Raw genomic sequence first — 21,316 nt, 5'->3', positions numbered from 1 at the left:
CACTAGGTGTAATGAAATATGTCCTCTGCATTTGACCCATCCCCTTGATCACCCCCTGGGAGATGAGGGGAGCAGTGGGCAGCAGCGGCGCCGCACCCGGGAATAATTTTTGGTGATTTAATAACCCCCAATTCCAACCCTTGATGCTGAGTGCCAAGCAGGGAAGAATGCTGGTATGAGCTTTTAAACATAACCCGTTAACTGCTGCCAATCAAATGGTGAATAAGATACTATTTAGGGTTCATATGTTTGTAAATCTGACTGTGATGAAGTCAGTGCCTCACCAGCCATCAACCTCACCGCACGTCACTGGAGACAAGAACACACCTCTTTTTTTTTCTTCCTTTCTTTGGGGGATTTTAAAGATGATTAAAAAAAAACGCTTGGAAGATGCGGCTAATGCACACTTTCCTAGAATATGCCGTCTCGGTAGAAATTGGGTGTGATTGCTGAAAACCCCAAGCAGAACAGTTAGCAGGCTAGCCAGATAGCGTCAGGCAACAAAAATATTATTCGTTTGCATATGTAAGCATATGTCCGGTACCAAAATATATGACTCTGTCGTGTATGCCTTAAAAAATTGTTGGGAAAAAAACTAGCATCCTATATTTTAGCATGCTAACAGTAACCACTTTATAATTTAGTTAAAGTTTGTACAGTTTAAACAAAATCTAAAGTGCAGTTAATGGGAGTCACCGTTGTAGCCTTCAAAGCCCTCTAAGACAACTTCAAAACCCTCCATCAACGTTTTATATACACACTGCAAGTATATATATAATGTAGTAACAGACACGTTCATAACAATTTGCAATATGTACAATAATTACCGTATTTTGGTTATTTCAATCATTGCCGGAACAAATTCCTTGCCGTTTTTATTTCCGTTTCCATAGCAGCACAATTCCGACTTCCAGTGTGTGTTACTACTTCCGGAAACAAACGCGAGTGTGTATGTTCTAACCATGGCAGATTTGGTAACAAACAACAATGATGACTATTTTTGGACCAATGAGGATTCACAACCTTATCTTTTTGAACCTGAATATATGGAGGATGAACGACTGCTTATAAAAGCCAGCACGGAGGAAGAGTGAGACGCTGGAGCAGACGGAAGCCGAGAGAGTGAGGTGAAAATGTGGAACTTGAAGCCATGCTATTTGACATAAGTTAAAGTGGAGTGCTTACCCAAATAAACCGGAAAAAATGTCCCCGTCAGCTGTACCACACAGAACTGTCCATCGAGTGAGTCACACTTTGTATTGATCATACGCTGTCTGGCTAACTGTGTACAAATAAAACATCAAATGTGGGTTAATACTTTACCGATACTGTTATATGATTGTTCAAACGTAGAAGCTAGCTTACCTCTCACCGTAGTTAGCTTCTACGACTAATAGCGTAGCACGTCGATGTGTTACTGCGCTAGAAAAAGTTCCTCAGTGTTCGCTCTTACAATAAATGTCGCTAAAGTTTGGTTATTATACAGGTTACGGAACGTAAATTAAATATTGTAGTCGGTTTTTGAATGCGTTTTTAAAGAGATTTAGTGGTAGAATTGATTGCTCCCATTAATTAGCTGCATCGCTAGCTAGCAAAAACGAGACGATTTTTGAGTTACTACGCAAAAAAAAAAAAAAAAACCCTCATAAAAACAGATGAAATATACATTTACATACAATTAGGCAGTGCAAAAATCAATCAATTCTAACCAAAGTAATAGTAATATATGTTTCTTAAATAACTACGAAAATATTCAATTTAATAATAATAATGATAAATAACATTGAGTGCAAATGAAAATACAGCTTTACCACTTTAGTTATAATTTTTGCGCTGAGAAAACTTCTCTATGACTTCTGCTCCAGACTTCTTCTGTTTGTTTGATATTGTCATTACTGCCACAAGTGGTGGAAAAGTGTATTACAACTGAGTACTGCCGCGGCCCATATGGACCACAGCGGAGAAACAGATATTTTTTGTTTATTTAACCTACTTACAGTTTTACAGGATAAACCCTTGTCAAATGATATGAAACCAAGTGTTAATCACAAATATTATCAAGGCTCGGGTCAGGCTGATTACAAAAACAAATACTAATCAAACAAACTGCAAAAGAAGGGATTCTTAAAAACAGAAGAAATATAAATTTATATACAATTATGCAGTGCAAAAATCAATAAATTCTAACCAAAGTAACAGTAATGTATGTTTCTTAAATAACTATGAAAATAAATAATGTACTAATATTTATAATAAATAACTGGGTGCAAATTAAAATACAGCTTTACCACTTTAGTTATAATTTTTGCGCTGAGAAAACTTCTGTATGACTTCTGCTCCAGACTTCTTCTGTTTGTTTGATATTGCCATTACTGCCACAAGTGGTGGAACAGTGTATTACAACTGAGTACTGCCGCGGCCCATATGTACCACAGCGGAGAAACAGATATTTTTTGTTTATTTAACCTACTTACATTTTAACAGAATAAACCCTTGTCAAATGATATGAAACCAAGTGTTAATCACAAATATTATCAAGGCTCAGGTCAGGATGATTACAAAAATAAATACTAATCAAACAAACTGCAAAAGAAGGAACTTAGAAAAACAGATGAAATATAAATTTACATACAATTATGCAGTGCAAAAATCAATACATTCTAACCATAACAATAGTAAGTAATATATGTTTCTTAAATAACTACGAAAATATTCAGTTTAATAATAATAATAATAAATAACTGAGTGCAAATTAAAATACAGCTTTACCACTTTAGTTATAATTTTTGTGCTGAGAAAACTTCTCTATGACTTCTGCTCCAGACTTCTTCTGTTTGTTTGATATTGTCATTACTGCCACAAGTGGTGGAAAAGTGCATTACAACTGAGTACTGCCGCGGCCCATATGGACCACAGCGGAGAAACAGATATTTTTTGTTTATTTAACCTACTTACAGTTTTACAGGATAAACCTTTGTCAAATGATATGAAACCAAGTGTTAATTACAAATATTATCAAGGCTCAGGTCAGGATGATTACAAAAATAAATATTAATCAAACAAACTGCAAAAGAAGAAATTCTTAAAAACAGAAGAAATATACATTTATATACAATTATGCAATGCAAAAATCAATAAATTCTAACCAAAGTAATAGTAGTATATGTTTCTTAAATAACTACGAAAATATTCAATGTAATAATATGTATAATAAATAACTGAGCAAAAATTAAAATACAGCTTTACCACTTTAGTTATAATTTTTGCGCTGAGAAAACTTCTGTATGACTTCTGCTCCAGACTTCTTCTGTTTGTTTGATATTGCCATTACTGCCACAAGTGGTGGAACAGTGTATTACAACTGAGTACTGCCGCGGCCCATATGTACCACAGCGGAGTAACAGATATTTTTTGTTTATTTAACCTACTTACATTTTAACAGAATAAACCCTTGTCAAATTATATGAAACCAAGTGTTAATCACAAATATTATCAAGGCTCAGGTCAGGATGATTACAAAAATAAATACTAATCAAACAAACAAAAGAAGGGACTCATAAAAACAGATTAAATATAAATTTACATACAATTATGCAGTGCAAAAATCAATACATTCTAACCATAATAATAGTAAGTAATATATGTTTCTTAAATAACTATGAAAATATTCAATTTAATAATATTTATAATAAATAACTGGGTGCAAATTAAAATACAGCTTTACCACTTTAGTTATAATTTTTGCGCTTAGAAAACTTATTTGACTTCAGCTCCAGACTTCTTCTGTTTGTTTGATATTGTCATTACTGCCACAAGTGTTGGAAAAGTGTATTACAACTGAGTACTGCCGCGGCCCATATGGACCACAGCGGAGTAACAGATATTTTTTGTTTATTTAACCTACTTACCAGAGGTGTGGACTCGAGTCACATGACTTGGACTCGAGTCGGACTCGAGTCATGAATTTGATGACTTTAGACTCGACTTGACAAAATGTAAAGAGACTTGCAACTCGACTTAGACTTTAACATCAATGACTTGTGACTTCACTTGGACTTGAGCCTTTTGACTTGACATGACTTGCTACTTTCCCCAAAATCCAACGCTTAAAAAGTTATTTGGGAGCGCTCCGTATTTTTCATTTTCTTCGTCTGTGTCTCTCAGCGTGTTGTTCCTGTCAGCTGGTGTGCTGTCAGTACAACAGCCAATCAAATTAGCTCTACGTTGTTTTCATCACGCAGCATTCATCCAATCAAATTGCAGTACAACCACCGAATAAGTTGTCGAACAACGCAACAATTATGCCAAAGTTGGTTTTGTTCGGGTATAAAAACTACGACTTGGTCAACAAAAAACGAATTGCCGTATGGAAATCACGCAGTTCGAATATTACAGACGGAGACGCAACAACGTTCAACATTTGAAGTTGCACAAAGAAGGGTAAGTTTTGAATGTAAGATAACGTTTATTGGCTAAGTTACGTGACTTGTATTTGCTGTGTAGTTAAATCAGTGAGGCTGCAAACTCACTGCTAACGTTATAACCATAGACATCTTATAAGTAGACGCAGCATGGAGCGCTACTGCCTACTGGCGCAGACGAGGCGCGGGGCCGCCATCTTGGAGTGGTGATCCGCTCCACTCAGTGCAATTCATTTGGCAGGAACAATGAACTGTCAGCGCATTTAATTCATTTTACCTCACTGAATACCACTGATTTTCACCCCCCTTTTTTGTCATACGTGTAGCTATGATAACAGACACATGTTTTGGCGTGTTTTAGTATTCATAGTTTGCTTAACAGTAATATAATATTCTTATATGCTATAAGTGACCAGACGTCCGAGATCAAAACTGGGAATATAATCCTAGAGAAGGGGAAAAAACGGTAAACTATTTTTAAGTTGAAGAAACAATATGATTAGGTTATATATACATGCGTATATCCTACATAAACAATGTATGAATACATTAGATATCTATATATCTTAGGGACCTATAGACTGTATCTCTGTTGCTGCAGCAGCAGAGAGTTTATTCTGTCTTGACACTTTGTATTGATATTTTCTATTACATTCTTCCCTTAAATGATAATATTTGCAGTGATTGTTTTATATGTATTATTTTATGTAAGTCGCTTTGGATAAAAGCGTCTGCCAAATACTTAAACATAAACACATATAAACACCTGAAAGTCTTCATATCAGCTAAAACCACCAATCTGTTTCACTGGATTCAGAATAAAACCAAATTCTGTTTTACCCAACAATGTTAGTATTTGAATATTGTTACTTGAAGACTTATTCCTGGTTACAATTATACTGTTAAGAAAGTATTGTCTTATACTTTGCCTAAAATGAGAATGCATCATAATCAGTGGCGGCTGGTGAATTTTGTTTTAGGTGGGGCTGAAAGTTTGTAAACCAAACCCCTGTAGAGGCGTCATCCTCCCCCAGAAGATTTATTTGTGATTTTCACATACAAATATTGAAGATCTTTGATCCTTCTCAACTCTGTGGTAATATTATTTTCATAAGATACAACCAATAGTACATTAATGTTAAATCTTACTTGTGAAAAATAATCCCCCGATTCCTATTTTCAACAGTCCGCTCATTTGAGCAGGAAAACGCTGAACACCAGCCCGGCATCTTTGTTTTCTACCTGTCAACTGTCAGTTTAGGCTGCTCGCCGGCTCCTCATCACCACTTCAAGATGGCGGCCAAATTGCTCACGTCACAGCAACCTGCGTCTACTTATAAGATGTCTATGGTTACAACGTCATTGCAAACACGGCAATCTGTTGCGTCCACTGCAGTTTGCTACCTTATTCATACTTTTTGTCAAGTGATTTTTTTTTAAGCAGGGTTGCATGAGGTACCTACACATAACGTTACGTTAGACAATGTATCACACACAGTAACGTAACGTTAGTCAATGTATCACACACAGTAACGTAACGTTAGTCAATGTATCACACACAGTAACATTACGTTAGTCAATGTATCACACACAGTAACGTAAAGTTAGACGGTGGTCAGCAGCACCGCGTATTTTAGCCACCTACAAAAAGACAAACATAGTTAAATAAAGGTCAGTTAAAATGTATACTATATTAAGAATATGTGTACATATTGCATAGGGTCCTGACATCTAAAAAGTACAACTCTGTTCATTGTTATGTTCATATATTTGTTATGTTTTTCATGTGTACGCACACATAAACACACATACAGTATGAGATGAGATCAATGAGATAAGGTAAGAACAGGATAGAAACTGCTGTGGAACTAGTTACAATGCAATATGCCATTGAAATACAATGTTAACACTTTTGTGCAAATAAGTACAGTTGCACTTGTTTTTTTCAAATGTGTTTATTCTGTAAAGGAATGAGTCACATGTTTAAAATGACTGGTTAATAGTGCTATTTTGAAGTGCAATGTCAGCACTATCTTTTTCCCTGCAATTTCAAATGCACTTGTTTTAATAAATAAATACAGCATTTTAAAAGCATACACAATCTGTGTAAATATATTAGTCTGTGGTTAAACGACTTGAAAGGACTCGAAACTCAAAATGCAGGACTTGGGACTTGACTTGAGACTTTCCAGTCTTGACTTTGGACTTGACTCGGACTTGCTCTGTCTTGACTCGGGACTTGACTCGGACTTGAGGGCAAAGACTTGAGACTTACTTGTGACTTGCAAAGCAATGACTTGGTCCCACCTCTGCTACTTACATTTTAACATAATAAACCCTTGTCAAATGATATGAAACCAAGTGTTAATCACAAATATTATCAAGGCTCAGGTCAGGCTGATTACAAAAAACAACATACTAATCAAACAAACTGCAAAAGAAGGGACTCATAAAAACAGATGAATTATACATTTACATACAATTATGCAGTGCAAAAATTAATAAATTCTAACCATAGTAATAGTAAGTAATATATGCTTCTTAAATAACTACAAAAATATTCAATTTAATAAAAATAATAATAATAATAATAATAACAAATAACTGAGTGAAAATTAAAACACAGCTTTACCACTTTAGTTATAATTTTTGCGCTTAGAAACTTCTTTATGACTTCAGCTCCAGACTTCTGTTTGTTTGATATTATCATTACTGCCACAAGTGGTGGAAGAGTGTATTACAACTGAGTACTGCAGCTCGCGTATCAACACTCCATCTTTTCGCTATCTACTTGATGAGGTTTTTCAGAAGCACAAATATGGTGCCAAATACGTCCTAGTGCCCAATGACGTTTCAATATATTGACCGAGGTCACTGAGCCAGAACGACATGATGAGCTTCAGCAGACTCAGACTCACGGGCGAATGGGCTATTATTATTATTTTTTTCCCCCTTTTGATGCAACTCTTCCTTGGAGCTCGGCCATGACCTTTCTCCTCTAACGCTTTGGTGGGCAAGCTCGACTGATGTGTGGCTACGGGGCTCGGAGACCAGCTGGGGCGTCTGCGAATGCTCCCGCATCGCCTCTAATTACCGCCGCCCATCTCCGAAAAGCTTTAATGACAGCAGGGACAAAAAAAAACACCAAAAAAAACAAGCGTGACCTTTTGGACCAGTTCTTACTCTGAAGCTTCACATGGAGAAGCAATGGAGGAAAGAAGTATAGCGGAACCTCAATTTATGAACGCAATTGCTTGTTGAAAATTGGTTGGTAAAAAAGACAAGTTTGTAAATAGAAGTAGCGTTTCCAGTAAGAAACAATGTAAACATGAATACCGTATTTTTCGGAGTATAAGTCGCACCGGCCGAAAATGCATAATAAAGAAGGAAAAAAACATATATAAGTCACACATTTTTGGGGGAAATGTATTTGATAAAAGCCAACACCAAGAATAGACATTTGAAAGGCAATTTAAAATAAATAAAGAATAGGGAACAACAGGCTGAATAAGTGTACGTTATATGAGGCATAAATAACCACCTGAGAACGTGCCTGGTATGTTAACGTAACATATTATGGTAAGAGTCATTCAAATAACTATAACATATAGAACATGCTATACGTTTACCAAACAATCTGTCACTCCTAATCGCTAAATCCCATGAAATCTTATACGTCTAGTCTCTTACGTGAATGAACTAAATAATATTATTTGATATTTTACGGTAATGTGTTAATAATTTCACACATAAGTCGCTCCTGAGTATAAGTCCCACCCCCGGCCAAACTATGAAAAAAACTGCGACTTATAGTCCGAAAAATACGGTAATTACCGCATTTTTCTGACTATAAGGCGCACTTAAAATCCTTTCATTTCCTCAAAACTCGACGGTGCGCCTTACAACCCGGTGCGCCTAATGTACGGGATAATTCTGGTTGTGCTTACCGACCTCAAAGCTATTTTATTTGGTACATGGTGAAATGATAAGTGTGGCCACACTGCAAAAAGTCAGTGTTCATAAACAAGAAAAAATAATAATAGTAATAATAGTGAGAGTCCAGTTCATAGTGGGGCCAGCAGGAGACCATCCCGAGCGAAGACGGGTCAGTAGCGCAGAGATGTCCCCAACCGATGCACAGGCGAGCGGTCCACCCCGGGTCCCGACTTGTGATATGAATTTTAAAAAGGAAAAAAAGATTTTGGGACGATAAAAAATATCGATGTAATCATGTAGTATCAACTAGATACACTCCTGTACTTGGTATCATTACAGTGGATTATCAGGTGTAGATCCACCCATGGCCGGTGAGCTACGGTGTGTAGTGAAACATGTTTAGCTATTCCTCGTCCTGCAGGGATGATACTTGTAAGAAACTTACTTTATTTGTCGCCATGGAGACCAGGATTAGTGATTTAGAAGTAGCTACAACACTAGCCAGCTCGCCATGTCTTAAAGCACCTCTTCCTGAGGGCGTTTCAGTGTTATAACTTCACCTTTATCGTTAGTTTTTAAGCCAAAATGCGTCCGTTCTCCCTTTTCTGTCAACACACTGTGTCTGCTTGTAAGTACTCCGTGATTGTGCGCTGCCGAACATGCTCCTCTGCTCGTAAACTAGCAATGTCACGACGTGACGACGACGGGGCGCGGAGGGGTGGGGGACCGCTACTTTTCACAGGCGGTATAGTACCGAATATGATTCATTAGTATAATGGTACTATACTAGGTTGACGACGTCAGTTAAGTCCATGAGACAATTGAGAAGTAGACAAGTTGTGTTAGCTCTTACAAGCCTTGGAAAAGATAAGTCTGTAAGTAAACTGTTTAACTTGGTATACCGTACAACCCTAACAGAAAGTGATGCCATGAAAATGTTTGACATATTTCTGTCAAGACGGGGACTATGGGGTGTTTGTTTTCCCGAGACACAAGAATAGTTGGATCGGACATGGCTTGGAGGTAAATACATGATTTATTTTAAGGAACAAACAAAAGGCGCGCACAAGGCGGAGGTACAAACTTGACTATGAAACAAAAACTTACACTTAACGTAGACTAAGGAAATGAAACAAAATAACTGCTAAACGTGACATGAATAAACAAAAACTTACTTGGAACAAGCATGGAAACGATCATGGAACAATGGCATGAGTGACAAGGGTCACAGCAGATAATGTCGCCAGGCCGACCAACAGAAAAAGACAGGCTTAAATAACAGTGACATGATTAGTGACAGGTGCGTGAATCAAAATGTGCAACAGGTGAAACTAATGGGTAACCATGGAAACAAAACAAGGGAGTGAAAAAGCAGGGACTAAGTGACCAAAAAACAAACAGGACATAACTAAAACAAAACATGATCTAAATACATGACAATTTGGTTCGATGTAAAGGTTTGTAGATGGAAAAGATCGCAATTGGAAGCGTTCGTAAATCGAGGTTCTATTGTACCAGCATTGTTAAAGCTAGCTTTGCGGCACGGGTGTTTGAAAATGGAGTCAAACAGGAGTTAATGACGAGAGCAACACCATCATAGATCACGGAGACAGCGTTATGAGACGGCGACAACACATCCGTCTTCTTCCGCTCTCTAATATAAAGTAATTAGTCACTAAAGGTCCACCTGTGCGTTTAATGGCTGAAAACATCGCCGCTTGATCCGCCTCTTGGCTGACATCAGACAAGAGATAAAAATGTTTGTCTTGGTACTTTTCTCGTGGCGTTGTCCTCGTCTCAGACAGCCTCTAAAAGCTTCTCAATCCCCCCCGTAGGACTTTTTCCCCGACTGTAGCCTACAGTGCAGTAATGGAAGGTTAGGGGGGGACGCTATAACTCAGCTTGATGTGATCAGGACCCCCTCGTGCTCCTTCGGCGCCCGGTGACAAACGACCCGAAGTCTGACGAGCCTTCATTCGGATGAAGTGGACTTAAGAATTTGTCGTAAGGCTTCTTTCTTTGGGGGGATGAATGTGACAAGGAGCGCGTGGACCACTGGCGTGTGGTAAGTCATCAACGTTTTATGTTAGGGTTCCACAGGGAACACACTGACACGTTAGCTGATTACAATGCAGCCACGAGTAGGGATGATGTTCGAAACCGATTCTCCCGGTTGTTCGATAAGAAAATAACCGATTCCATGGACTCGAATCCCTTTTTGAGAACCGGTTCCCGTTATCGAGGCCACTATAGTAAAGAAAAATAATTGGTTCTTTATTCGAATCCCTGGGAACGAATCCCAAATGGGCAATGTTATGCCCATTTGATTGTAGACTCTTACTGACACCTTGTGGCGATATGAAAATATTACGCGTCATAAGTTTGGGCACTTCCGGGTTGACGACGTCAGTTAAGTCCATGAAACAATTGAGAAGTAGACAAGTTGTGATAGCTCCATACTTGCCAACCCTCCCGAATTTTCCGGGAGACTCCCGAAATTCAGCGCCTCTCCCGAAAACCTCCCGGGACAAATATTCTCCTGAAAATATCCCGATTTTCAGCCGGAGCTGGAAGCCACGCCCCCGCCAGCTCCATCCGGACCTGAGTGAGGACAGCCTTTTTTCATGACGGGAGGACAACAGGGTGACAAGAACTAAATCATCCAGACTAGAGATAAATTGTATTATTATGTTTATCTTACCTAAAAATAAATATATTTATTAATTAAAAAAAAAAAAAACTAAATAAATTTTTACTATATTTTGCTAAAAACATCAAAATTAATTGTATTTTTATTTGTATTTTTTCGTGACTCCTTATTACATGCAGCCATAGAATTATACATTAAAATAAACATATTTGAAATAATTGATTTTAAATTATCATAATAATTCATTTAAAATGACCATATTTAATTATTAAAATAATTGCTTGTTTATCAACAACTTTAGCATTTTATTCATTACATTTTGAAACTCTCAGAAGCCAAGTTATGTTATATTCCTTAATATTTATTTATGCAAGTTTGAAGTATCAATTATCTAAACACAGTTTGTTTGCATATTTTCAGGATGTAGATATCTATATATATATATATATGAAATACTTGACTTGGTGAATTCTAGCTGTCAATATACTCCTCCCCTCTTAACCACGCCCCCAACCACGCCCCGCCCCACCCCTGACCACGCCCCCACCTCCCGAAATCGGAGGTCTCAGGTTGGCAAGTATGGTTAGCTCTTACAAGCCTTGGAAAAGATAAGTCTGTAAGTAAACTGTTTAACTTGGTTATGTAACTCAATATTAAGGTGGAAAGTGGTTACATTTGATAGTAAGATGCTTGTTGAAAAATTTTGTGCACTGTTTCAATGGATGTTTTGAGGGCTTAAAATGTAAAATAGTTTCAACACTCAGAAGTATTTGTTTGATGATAGTACTGTATATTTGTGTGAAGCTAATATTTACATATTGTGTAATAAATGTCAGTTTTTTAAATTGAATCACATAGCTTATACATTTGTCATTGTGTGTACTTTAGTTTAAAAAAAATAATAATAATAACAGTCCAGTGCAAGACAAAAGTAAAGATAGGAAAAGACAAAGCAAGATCAACAACAATAAAGAGCCTAAATGGATTAATCTGCTTTGGAACTTTATTAGACGTCTTGGATTGTTTGTTATCTGTCTGCCTGTGTGTGTAGTTAGTATGTTCCAATAGCAGCAGAAGTGCACTTTTTGGAGAGCTGTATTATTTTCAGTTTTGTGCCCAAGGGACTGATTTTATTTAACACTATATTATTATTTATACACCTATAGTGATCACAGAGACAGATTGTTTTGGTGTTACTGTATATATTTGTTTTTCTGAAAAATCCCACTTAATATACTTTGGGTAACAACAGTCAATATTTATTTATTTAATTCTTTTAGGGGGGTAACAGTCAATATTTATTTATTTATTTTATTTTAGTTTTTTCTTATAAAATAAAAGTGAGCTTTTGTTAAACCAAATATTGTGTTTTTTTCCATATACAACAACATATCTGGATTCCATAAAAGAATCGATAAAGAATCGGTTCGATAAGAGGATTCGATAATGGGCTCGAACTCAATAATTTCTTATCAAACATCATCTCTAGCCATGAGTGAATCCCAGCGAGAGATTGAATACCCTGGCATAGCTATCCAAACTGACAATGCAAACGTGAGTGGTTCGTAGCAGAAGTTAACCAAGTACCGTATTTTCCGGACCAAAGTGCACACCGAATTATAAGGGCGGGAGTGGAAGAAGTGTCAAAAGATGGAGCTAACTGTTTTAATGACCTTCAGACTTTACTTCAATCAATAACGGAGCAGCATCTCCTCATCCGCCGGAAATGTGTCCAGGAAAAACCATCCGACCGGAACTCTCTAATAACTACAGTTCCTTGGGTGAATAATGTAAACTCACTACACCGGTATGTTTTAGCGCTTTCATGGCGAGTTTACTGACAGATATAAGTAAGAACTTTACACTACTTTATATTAGAAATGGCAACAGCGGAGGATGAATGTCCCTTAACAAGAAGACAGAGAAAAAAAAGAACCTTATCGACTTCCGGACCATAGGGCGCACCGAATTATAAGGACGGGAGTGGAAGAAGTGTCAAAAGATGGAGATAACTGTTTTAATGACCTTCAGACTTTACTTCAATCAATAACGAAGCAGCATCTCCTCATCCGCCAGAAATGTGTCCCGTAAAAAAACATCCGACCGGAACTCTCTAATAACTAAAGTTCCTTGGGTGAATAATGTAAACTCACTACACCGGTATGTTTTAGCGCTTTCATGGCGAGTTTACTGACAGATATAAGTAAGAACTTTACACTACTTTATATTAGAAATGGCAACAACTGAGGATGAATGTCCCATAACAAGAAGACAGAGAAAAAAAAGAAGCTTATCGACTTCCGGACCATAGAGCGCACCGAATTATAAGGACGGAGTGGAAGAAGTGTCAAAAGATGGAGCTAACTGTTTTAATGACCTTCAGACTTTACTTCAATCAATAACGGAGCAGCATCTTCTCATCCGCCGGAAATGTGTCCCGTGAAAAAACGTCCGACTTAAACTCTCTAATAACTAAAGTTCCTTGGGTGAATAATGTACACTCACTACACCGGTATGTTTTAGCGCTTTTATGGCGAGTTTACTGACAGATATAAGTAAGAACTTTACACTACTTTATATTAGAAATGGCAACAGCGGAGGATGAATGTCCCATAACAAGAAGACAGAGAAAAAAAAGAACCTTATCGACTTCCAGACCAAAGGGCGCACCAAATTATAAGGACGGGAGTGGAAGAAGTGTCAAAAAAATGGAGCTAACTGTTTTAATGACATTCAGACTTTACTTAAATCAATAACGGAGCAGCATCTCCTCATCTGCCGGAAATGTGTCCAGTGAAAAACCGTTCGACCGGAACTCTCTAATAACTAAAGTTCCTTGGGTGAATAATGTAAACTCACTACACCGGTATGTTTTAGCGCTTTCATGGCAAGTTTACTGACAGATATAAGTAAGAACTTTACACTACTTTATATTAGAAATGACAACAGCTGAGGATGAATGTCCCATAACAAGAAGCTGGAGAAAAAAAAGAAGCTTATCTACTTCCGGACCATAGAGTGCACCGAATTATAAGGACGTGAGTGGAAGAAGTGTCAAAAGATGGAGCTAACTGTTTTAATGACCTTCAGACTTTACTTCAATCAATAACGGAGCAGCATCTCCTCATCTGCCGGAAATGTGTCCAGTGAAAAACCGTTCGACTGGAACTCTCTAATAACTAAAGTTCCTTGGGTGAATAATGTAAACTCACTACACCGGTATGTTTTAGCACTTTCATGGCGAGTTTACTGACAGATATAGGTAAAAACTTTACACTACTTTATATTAGAAATGGCAACAGCGGAGGATTAATGTCCCATAACAAGAAGACAGAGGGAAAAAAAGAAGCTTATCGACTTACGGACCATAGGGCGCACCAAATTATAAGGACGGGAGTGGAAGAAGTGTCAAAAGATGGAGCTAACTGTTTTATTGACCTTCAGACTTTACTTCAATCAATAACGGAGCAGCATCTCCTCATCTGCCGGAAATATTTCCAGTGAAAAACCATCCAACCGGAACTCTCTAATAACTACAGTTCCTTGGGTGAATAATGTAAACTCACTACACCGGTATGTTTTAGCGCTTTTATGGCGAGTTTACTGACAGATATAAGTAAGAACTTTACACTACTTTATATTAGAACTGGCAACAGCGGAGGATGACTGTCCCATAACAAGAAGATAGAGAAAAAAAAGAACCTTATCTACTTCCGGACCATAGAGCGCACCAAATTATAAGGACGAGAGTGGAAGAAGTGTCAAAAGATGGAGCTAACTGTTTTATTGACCTTCAGACTTTACTTCAATCAATAACGGAGCAGCATCTCCTCATCCGCCAGAAATATTTCCAGTGAAAAACCATCCGACCGGAACTCTCTAATAACTACAGTTCCTTGGGTGAATAATGTAAACTCACTACACCGGTATGTGTTAGCGCTTTCATGGCGAGATTACTGACAGATATAAGTAAGAACTTTACACTACTTTATATTAGAAATGCAACAACGGAGGATGAATGTCCCATAACAAGAAGACAGAGAAAAAAAGAACCTTATCGACTTCCAGACCATAGGGCGCACCGAATTATAAGGACGGGAGTGGAAGAAGTGTCAAAAGATGGAGCTAACTTTTTAATGACCTTCAGACTTTACTTCAATCAATAACGAAGCAGCATCTCTTCATCCGCCGGAAATGTGTCCAGTGAAAAACCGTCCGACCGGAACTCTCTAATAACTAAAGTTCCTTGGGTGAATAATGTAAAGTCACTACACCGGTATGTTTTAGCGCTTTTATGGCGAGTTTACTGACAGATATAAGTCAGAACTTTACACTACTTTATATTAGAAATGGCAACAACAGAGGATGAATGTCCCATAACAAGAAGACAGAGAAAAAAAAGAACCTTATCGACTTCCAGACCATAGGGCGCACCGAATTATAAGGACGGGAGTGGAAGAAGTGTCAAAAGATGGAGCTAACTGTTTTAATGACATTCAGACTTTACTTCAATCAATAACGAAGCAGCATCTCCTCATCCGCCGGAAATGTGTCCCGTGAAAAACCGTCCGACTTGAACTCTCTAATAACTAAAGTTCCTTGGGTGAATAATGTAAACTCACTACACCGGTATGTTTTTAGCGCTTTCATGGCGAGTTTACTGACAGATATAAGTAAGAACTTTACACTACTTTATATTAGAAATGGCAACAACGGAGGATGAATATTCCATAACAAGAAGACAGAGGGGAAAAAAAGAAGCTTATCGACTTACGGACCATAGGGCGCACCAAATTATAAGGACGAGAGTGGAAGAAGTGTCAAAAGATGGAGCTAACTGTTTTATTGACCTTCAGACTTTACTTCAATCAATAACGGAGCAGCATCTCCTCATCCGCCAGAAATATTTCCAGTGAAAAACCATCCGACCGGAACTCTCTAATAACTACAGTTCCTTGGGTGAATAATGTAAACTCACTACACCGGTATGTGTTAGCGCTTTCATGGCGAGATTACTGACAGATATAAGTAAGAACTTTACACTACTTTATATTAGAAATGCAACAACGGAGGATGAATGTCCCATAACAAGAAGACAGAGAAAAAAAGAACCTTATCGACTTCCAGACCATAGGGCGCACCGAATTATAAGGACGGGAGTGGAAGAAGTGTCAAAAGATGGAGCTAACTTTTTAATGACCTTCAGACTTTACTTCAATCAATAACGAAGCAGCATCTCTTCATCCGCCGGAAATGTGTCCAGTGAAAAACCGTCCGACCGGAACTCTCTAATAACTAAAGTTCCTTGGGTGAATAATGTAAAGTCACTACACCGGTATGTTTTAGCGCTTTTATGGCGAGTTTACTGACAGATATAAGTAAGAACTTTACACTACTTTATATTAGAAATGGCAACAACAGAGGATGAATGTCCCATAACAAGAAGACAGAGAAAAAAAAGAACCTTATCGACTTCCAGACCATAGGGCGCACCGAATTATAAGGACGGGAGTGGAAGAAGTGTCAAAAGATGGAGCTAACTGTTTTAATGACATTCAGACTTTACTTCAATCAATAACGAAGCAGCATCTCCTCATCCGCCGGAAATGTGTCCCGTGAAAAACCGTCCGACTTGAACTCTCTAATAACTAAAGTTCCTTGGGTGAATAATGTAAACTCACTACACCGGTATGTTTTTAGCGCTTTCATGGCGAGTTTACTGACAGATATAAGTAAGAACTTTACACTACTTTATATTAGAAATGGCAACAACGGAGGATGAATATTCCATAACAAGAAGACAGAGGGGAAAAAAAGAAGCTTATCGACTTACGGACCATAGGGCGCACCAAATTATAAGGACGGGAGTGGAAGAAGTGTCGAAAGATGGAGCTAACTGTTTTATTGACCTTCAGACTTTACTTCAATCAATAACGGATCAGCATCTCCTCATCCACCGGAAATATTTCCAGTGAAAAACCATCCGACCGGAACTCTCTAATAACTAAAGTTCCTTGGGTGAATAATGTAAACTCACTACACCGGTATGTTTTACCGCTTTCATGGCGAGTTTACTGACAGATATAAGTAAGAACTTTACACTACTTTATATTAGAAATGGCAACAGCTGAGGATGAATGTCCCATAACAAGAAGACAGAGAAAAAAAAGAAGCTGTGAATCGATTCCCAGGTAGCGGGAATAAGTACCGTATCGGTTCCAATATGAACGGTACACATCCCTACCCGCTGCACTCTACCACTGCTTTCCATCCATCACAAAGCGACACTACTGTCAGTCAGCATCCCAATGATGTTATCCTCCCAAGGTCGGTCCATCAATCCTGCGTCCTTGACCACGGTCTCGCAAAATAACGACGGCATGTGAACCAGCCGACGGCGGAAGCGTATCCTCTGATGGAGCCATGATGGCGTACCCTAAACCATATTAACGCTCCGATCGGGACAAGCTTCTCTCCGCACTTAATATTTTACGAGGGATTTGTCTGGAAGGCAGCGTAAAAAAAAACCTGCGACGTCGCAAATCATCAATTATGCAGATTTTTTTACACAAAGGAGGAAAACACGTCCAAATTAGTATCGATGATCGCCAGGGAGGATGGACGAAAACGGAGCGGCGGCTTTTTTATGTTTTAGAGCAGGGGTGTCGAACTCATTTTAGCTCAGGGGCCACATGGAGGACTGGTCAAATCATGGCATGATAACTTAAAAATAAAGAAAACTTCAGATTGTTTTTTTTTGTTTAATATTAGACCAATCACATTCTGAAAATGTACAAATTATGTTTGTTTTTTTACACTTACATGCTGCAGTTAATTGAATTGTATCTTCATTAATTGTTATTTATACTTTCTGAATAAATTATGTGATAATGTTTATTAGTCAAATAGGTGGAATTGAGTCTGGCACAGTCCACCCATTGGTGTTAATTTGTAATATATCAGAAGATTAAATGAATGTAATTTACTAATTTTCCTAAACTGATGTACTAACATGTGGTTTATTCTGTACATACAGTGGTGGTCAAAAGTTGACATACACTTGTAAAGAACATAAATGTCATGGATGTCTTGAATTTCCAATAATTTCTACATCTGACATCACATGGACAAAGATAAGACCTTCTGGAGGAAAGTTCTGTGGTCAGATGAAACAAAAATTGAGCTGTTTGGCCACAATACCCAGCAATATGTTTGGAGGAGAAAAGGTGAGGCCTTTAATCCCAGGAACACCATAACTACCGTCAAGCATGGTGGTGGCCTGTTTTGCTGCCAATGGAACTGGTGCTTTACAGAGAGTAAATGGGACAATGAAAAAGGAGGATTACCTCCAAATTCTTCAGGACAACCTAAAATCATCAGCCCGGAGGTTGTATCTTGGGTGCAATTGGGTGTTCCAACAGGACAATGACCCCAAACACATGTCAAAAGTGGTAAAGGAATGGCTAAATCAGGCTAGAATGAAGGTTTTAGAATGGCCTTCCCAAAGTCCTGACTTAAACGTGTGGACAATGCTGAAGAAACAAGTCCATGTCAGAAAACCAACAAATTTAGCCGAACTGCACCAAGTATGTCAAAAGGAGTGGTCAAAAATTCAACCAGAAGCTTGTCAAAAAAATGGTATGTAAATTATCAAAAAACTTTCCGTTCCCTGGGTTCCCAGTGAACAGACGAAAGCTGTCTTTGTTGCACCAAGCCAAAGGCTTGGAAAATTCCGCTGTGTACGATGGGAGGAGACGGGAGTTGTTATCTGTTGTGATCCAAGACTTGCCCAAGCTCGATCCAGGACCAGCCCAAGCCCGAGGCATCTTTTTCTTTTGTGTTAATGTGACCAAAAACAATGTCTGTTTACATACCCTCCATTCCTTTAGAAACAGCTGTTGTTGTAAGCAAATATTAACATTGCTGTATGTATACTTTTGACCCAGCAGATTTGCTCACATTTTCAGTAGACTCATAATAAATTCATAAAAGAACCAAACTTCACAAATGTTTTTTGTGACCAACAAGTATGTGCTCCAATCACTCTATCACAAAAAATTATGAGTTGTAGAAATTATTGGAAACTCAAGACAGCCATGACATTATGTTCTTTACAAGTGTATGTAAAATTTTGACCACGACTGTATGTAGCATTGTCTACAACAACACTTGAATTTGGACTCATTTCATTTATCACACTTGAAGTAAGAAGGGGACACATATTTATGTGCGCCCAGAAAATGTGTCCCCAGTCATAAGTACAACACGAACCGCACAGATTATCAATTTGTATACTATCACTAATAGTAGTGTACAAACTAGGGTCACAATGTAAACAAACACCATAGGTGGATCTACACCTGACATCCACTGTAATGATACCAAGTACAAGAGCGTTTGTAGTCGATACTACTATGATTACGTCGATATTTTTTTGCCATCCCAACATCTTCTTTCGTTTTTTTAAATGTATATTATGTTTATAAACTCAGGAAATATGTCCCTGGACACATGAGGACTTTGAATATGACCAATGTATGATCCTGTAACTACTTGGTATCGGATTGATACCCAAATTTGTGGTATCATCCAAAACTAATGTAAAGCATCCAAACAACAGAAGAATAAGTGATTATTACATTTTAACAGAAGTGTAGATAGAACATGTTCAAAGAGAAAGTAAGCAGATATTAACAGTAAATGAACAAGTAGATTAATTATTTATTTTCTACCACTTGTCCTTAATAATTTTGACAAAATAATAGAATGGAAAATGACACAATATGTTACTGCATATGTCAGCAGACTAATTAGGAGCCTTTGTATGTTTTTTTTTACTAATAAAAGACAAGTTGTCTAGTATGTTCACTATTTTATTTAAGGACTAAATTGCAATAATAAACATATGTTTAATGTACCCTAAGATTTTTTGTTAAAATAAAGCCAATAGTGCCATTTTTTGTGGTCCCCTTTATTTAGAAAAATATCGAAAAGTATTAAAAAGTATTTTCCGGGGCAGGGGGGGCGTGGCCCGCGGACCTGCAGCGAAGCGGGGTGTGCCAGGACCGGCTTCGAGATCAGCGACAGGTGCGTAGATGGCCCACCTGGGCCTGATTATCTAATCACCTGTCGCTCTGTTAAAAGGCAGCAGCCGGGGAGGGGAGGGGGTTGGTGGTGGAGCACGAGCAAGAGCAAGACAGACGACACTGGAGAGAAACCATTCGTGTGCTCAATTGACAGAAAAGACAACTGCTGAAAAGCACTCCAAAAGACTTTGCACGTTTTATTGTAAAATAAAACATTGTTGTCAACCTGGAAGAGCCTGGCATGTCGGTAATTGGTGGTCCGAAGAACCCGGAACTGCAAGACTTCCACAGTATTAAAATGATTTTAGTACCGGTACCAAAATATTGGTATCGGGACAATACTAGAATCCAAACACAGATGTGTCGCCTCTATCCTACCACAGCTCCGCCCCCCATACTTGCCAACCTTGAGACCTCCAATTTCGGGAGGTGGGGGGTGGGGGTGGGGGGGGGGGGTGGGGGGGCGTGGTTGGGGGCGTGGTTAAGAGGGGAGGAGTATATTTACAGCTAGAATTCACCAAGTCAATTATTTCATATATATATATATATATATATACTTTCAGTGAATTCTAGCTATATATATATTTATTTTATTATATATATATATTACATATATATATATATATATATATATATATATATATATATATATATATATATAAATAAGAGAAATACTTGAATTTCAGTGTTCATTTATTTCCACATATACACACACATAACGCTCATCTACTCATTGTTGAGTTAAGGGTTGAATTGTCCATCCTTGTTCTATTCTCTGTCACTATTTTCTAACCAAGCTGAACACCCTCTCTGCATTCTGCTTCGTCTCCTTGTTGTGTGCGCAGTTGTGCACTGCACTCTCTAAAAGCCCTAGATGTTATTGTCACATATGCATGTACAGCAGATGGCAGTATTGTCCTGTTTAAGAGTGTCACAACATTGCTGTTTACGCCAGACGAACTGCTTTACGGTAGACGAAAATGTGACTGCTGTTGTTGTGTGTTGTTGCCGCGCTGGGAGGACGTTAATGAAACTGCCTAACAATAAACCCACATAAGAAACCAAGAACTCGTCCTCGATCATTCTACAGTTATAATGTGATCGGGCAGGCACGCTGTTTATATTGTGGGAAAGCGGACATGAAAACAGGCTGTCGCCACGTCATTTAGGTCCGCATGAATTTCGGGAGATTTTCGGGAGAAAATTTGTCCCGGGAGGTTTTC

The sequence above is a fragment of the Nerophis lumbriciformis genome, linkage group LG24 (assembly GCF_033978685.3).
Source record: "Nerophis lumbriciformis linkage group LG24, RoL_Nlum_v2.1, whole genome shotgun sequence".
NCBI lineage: Eukaryota > Metazoa > Chordata > Actinopteri > Syngnathiformes > Syngnathidae > Nerophis > Nerophis lumbriciformis.
Note: the sequence above shows the minus strand (reverse complement) of the source record.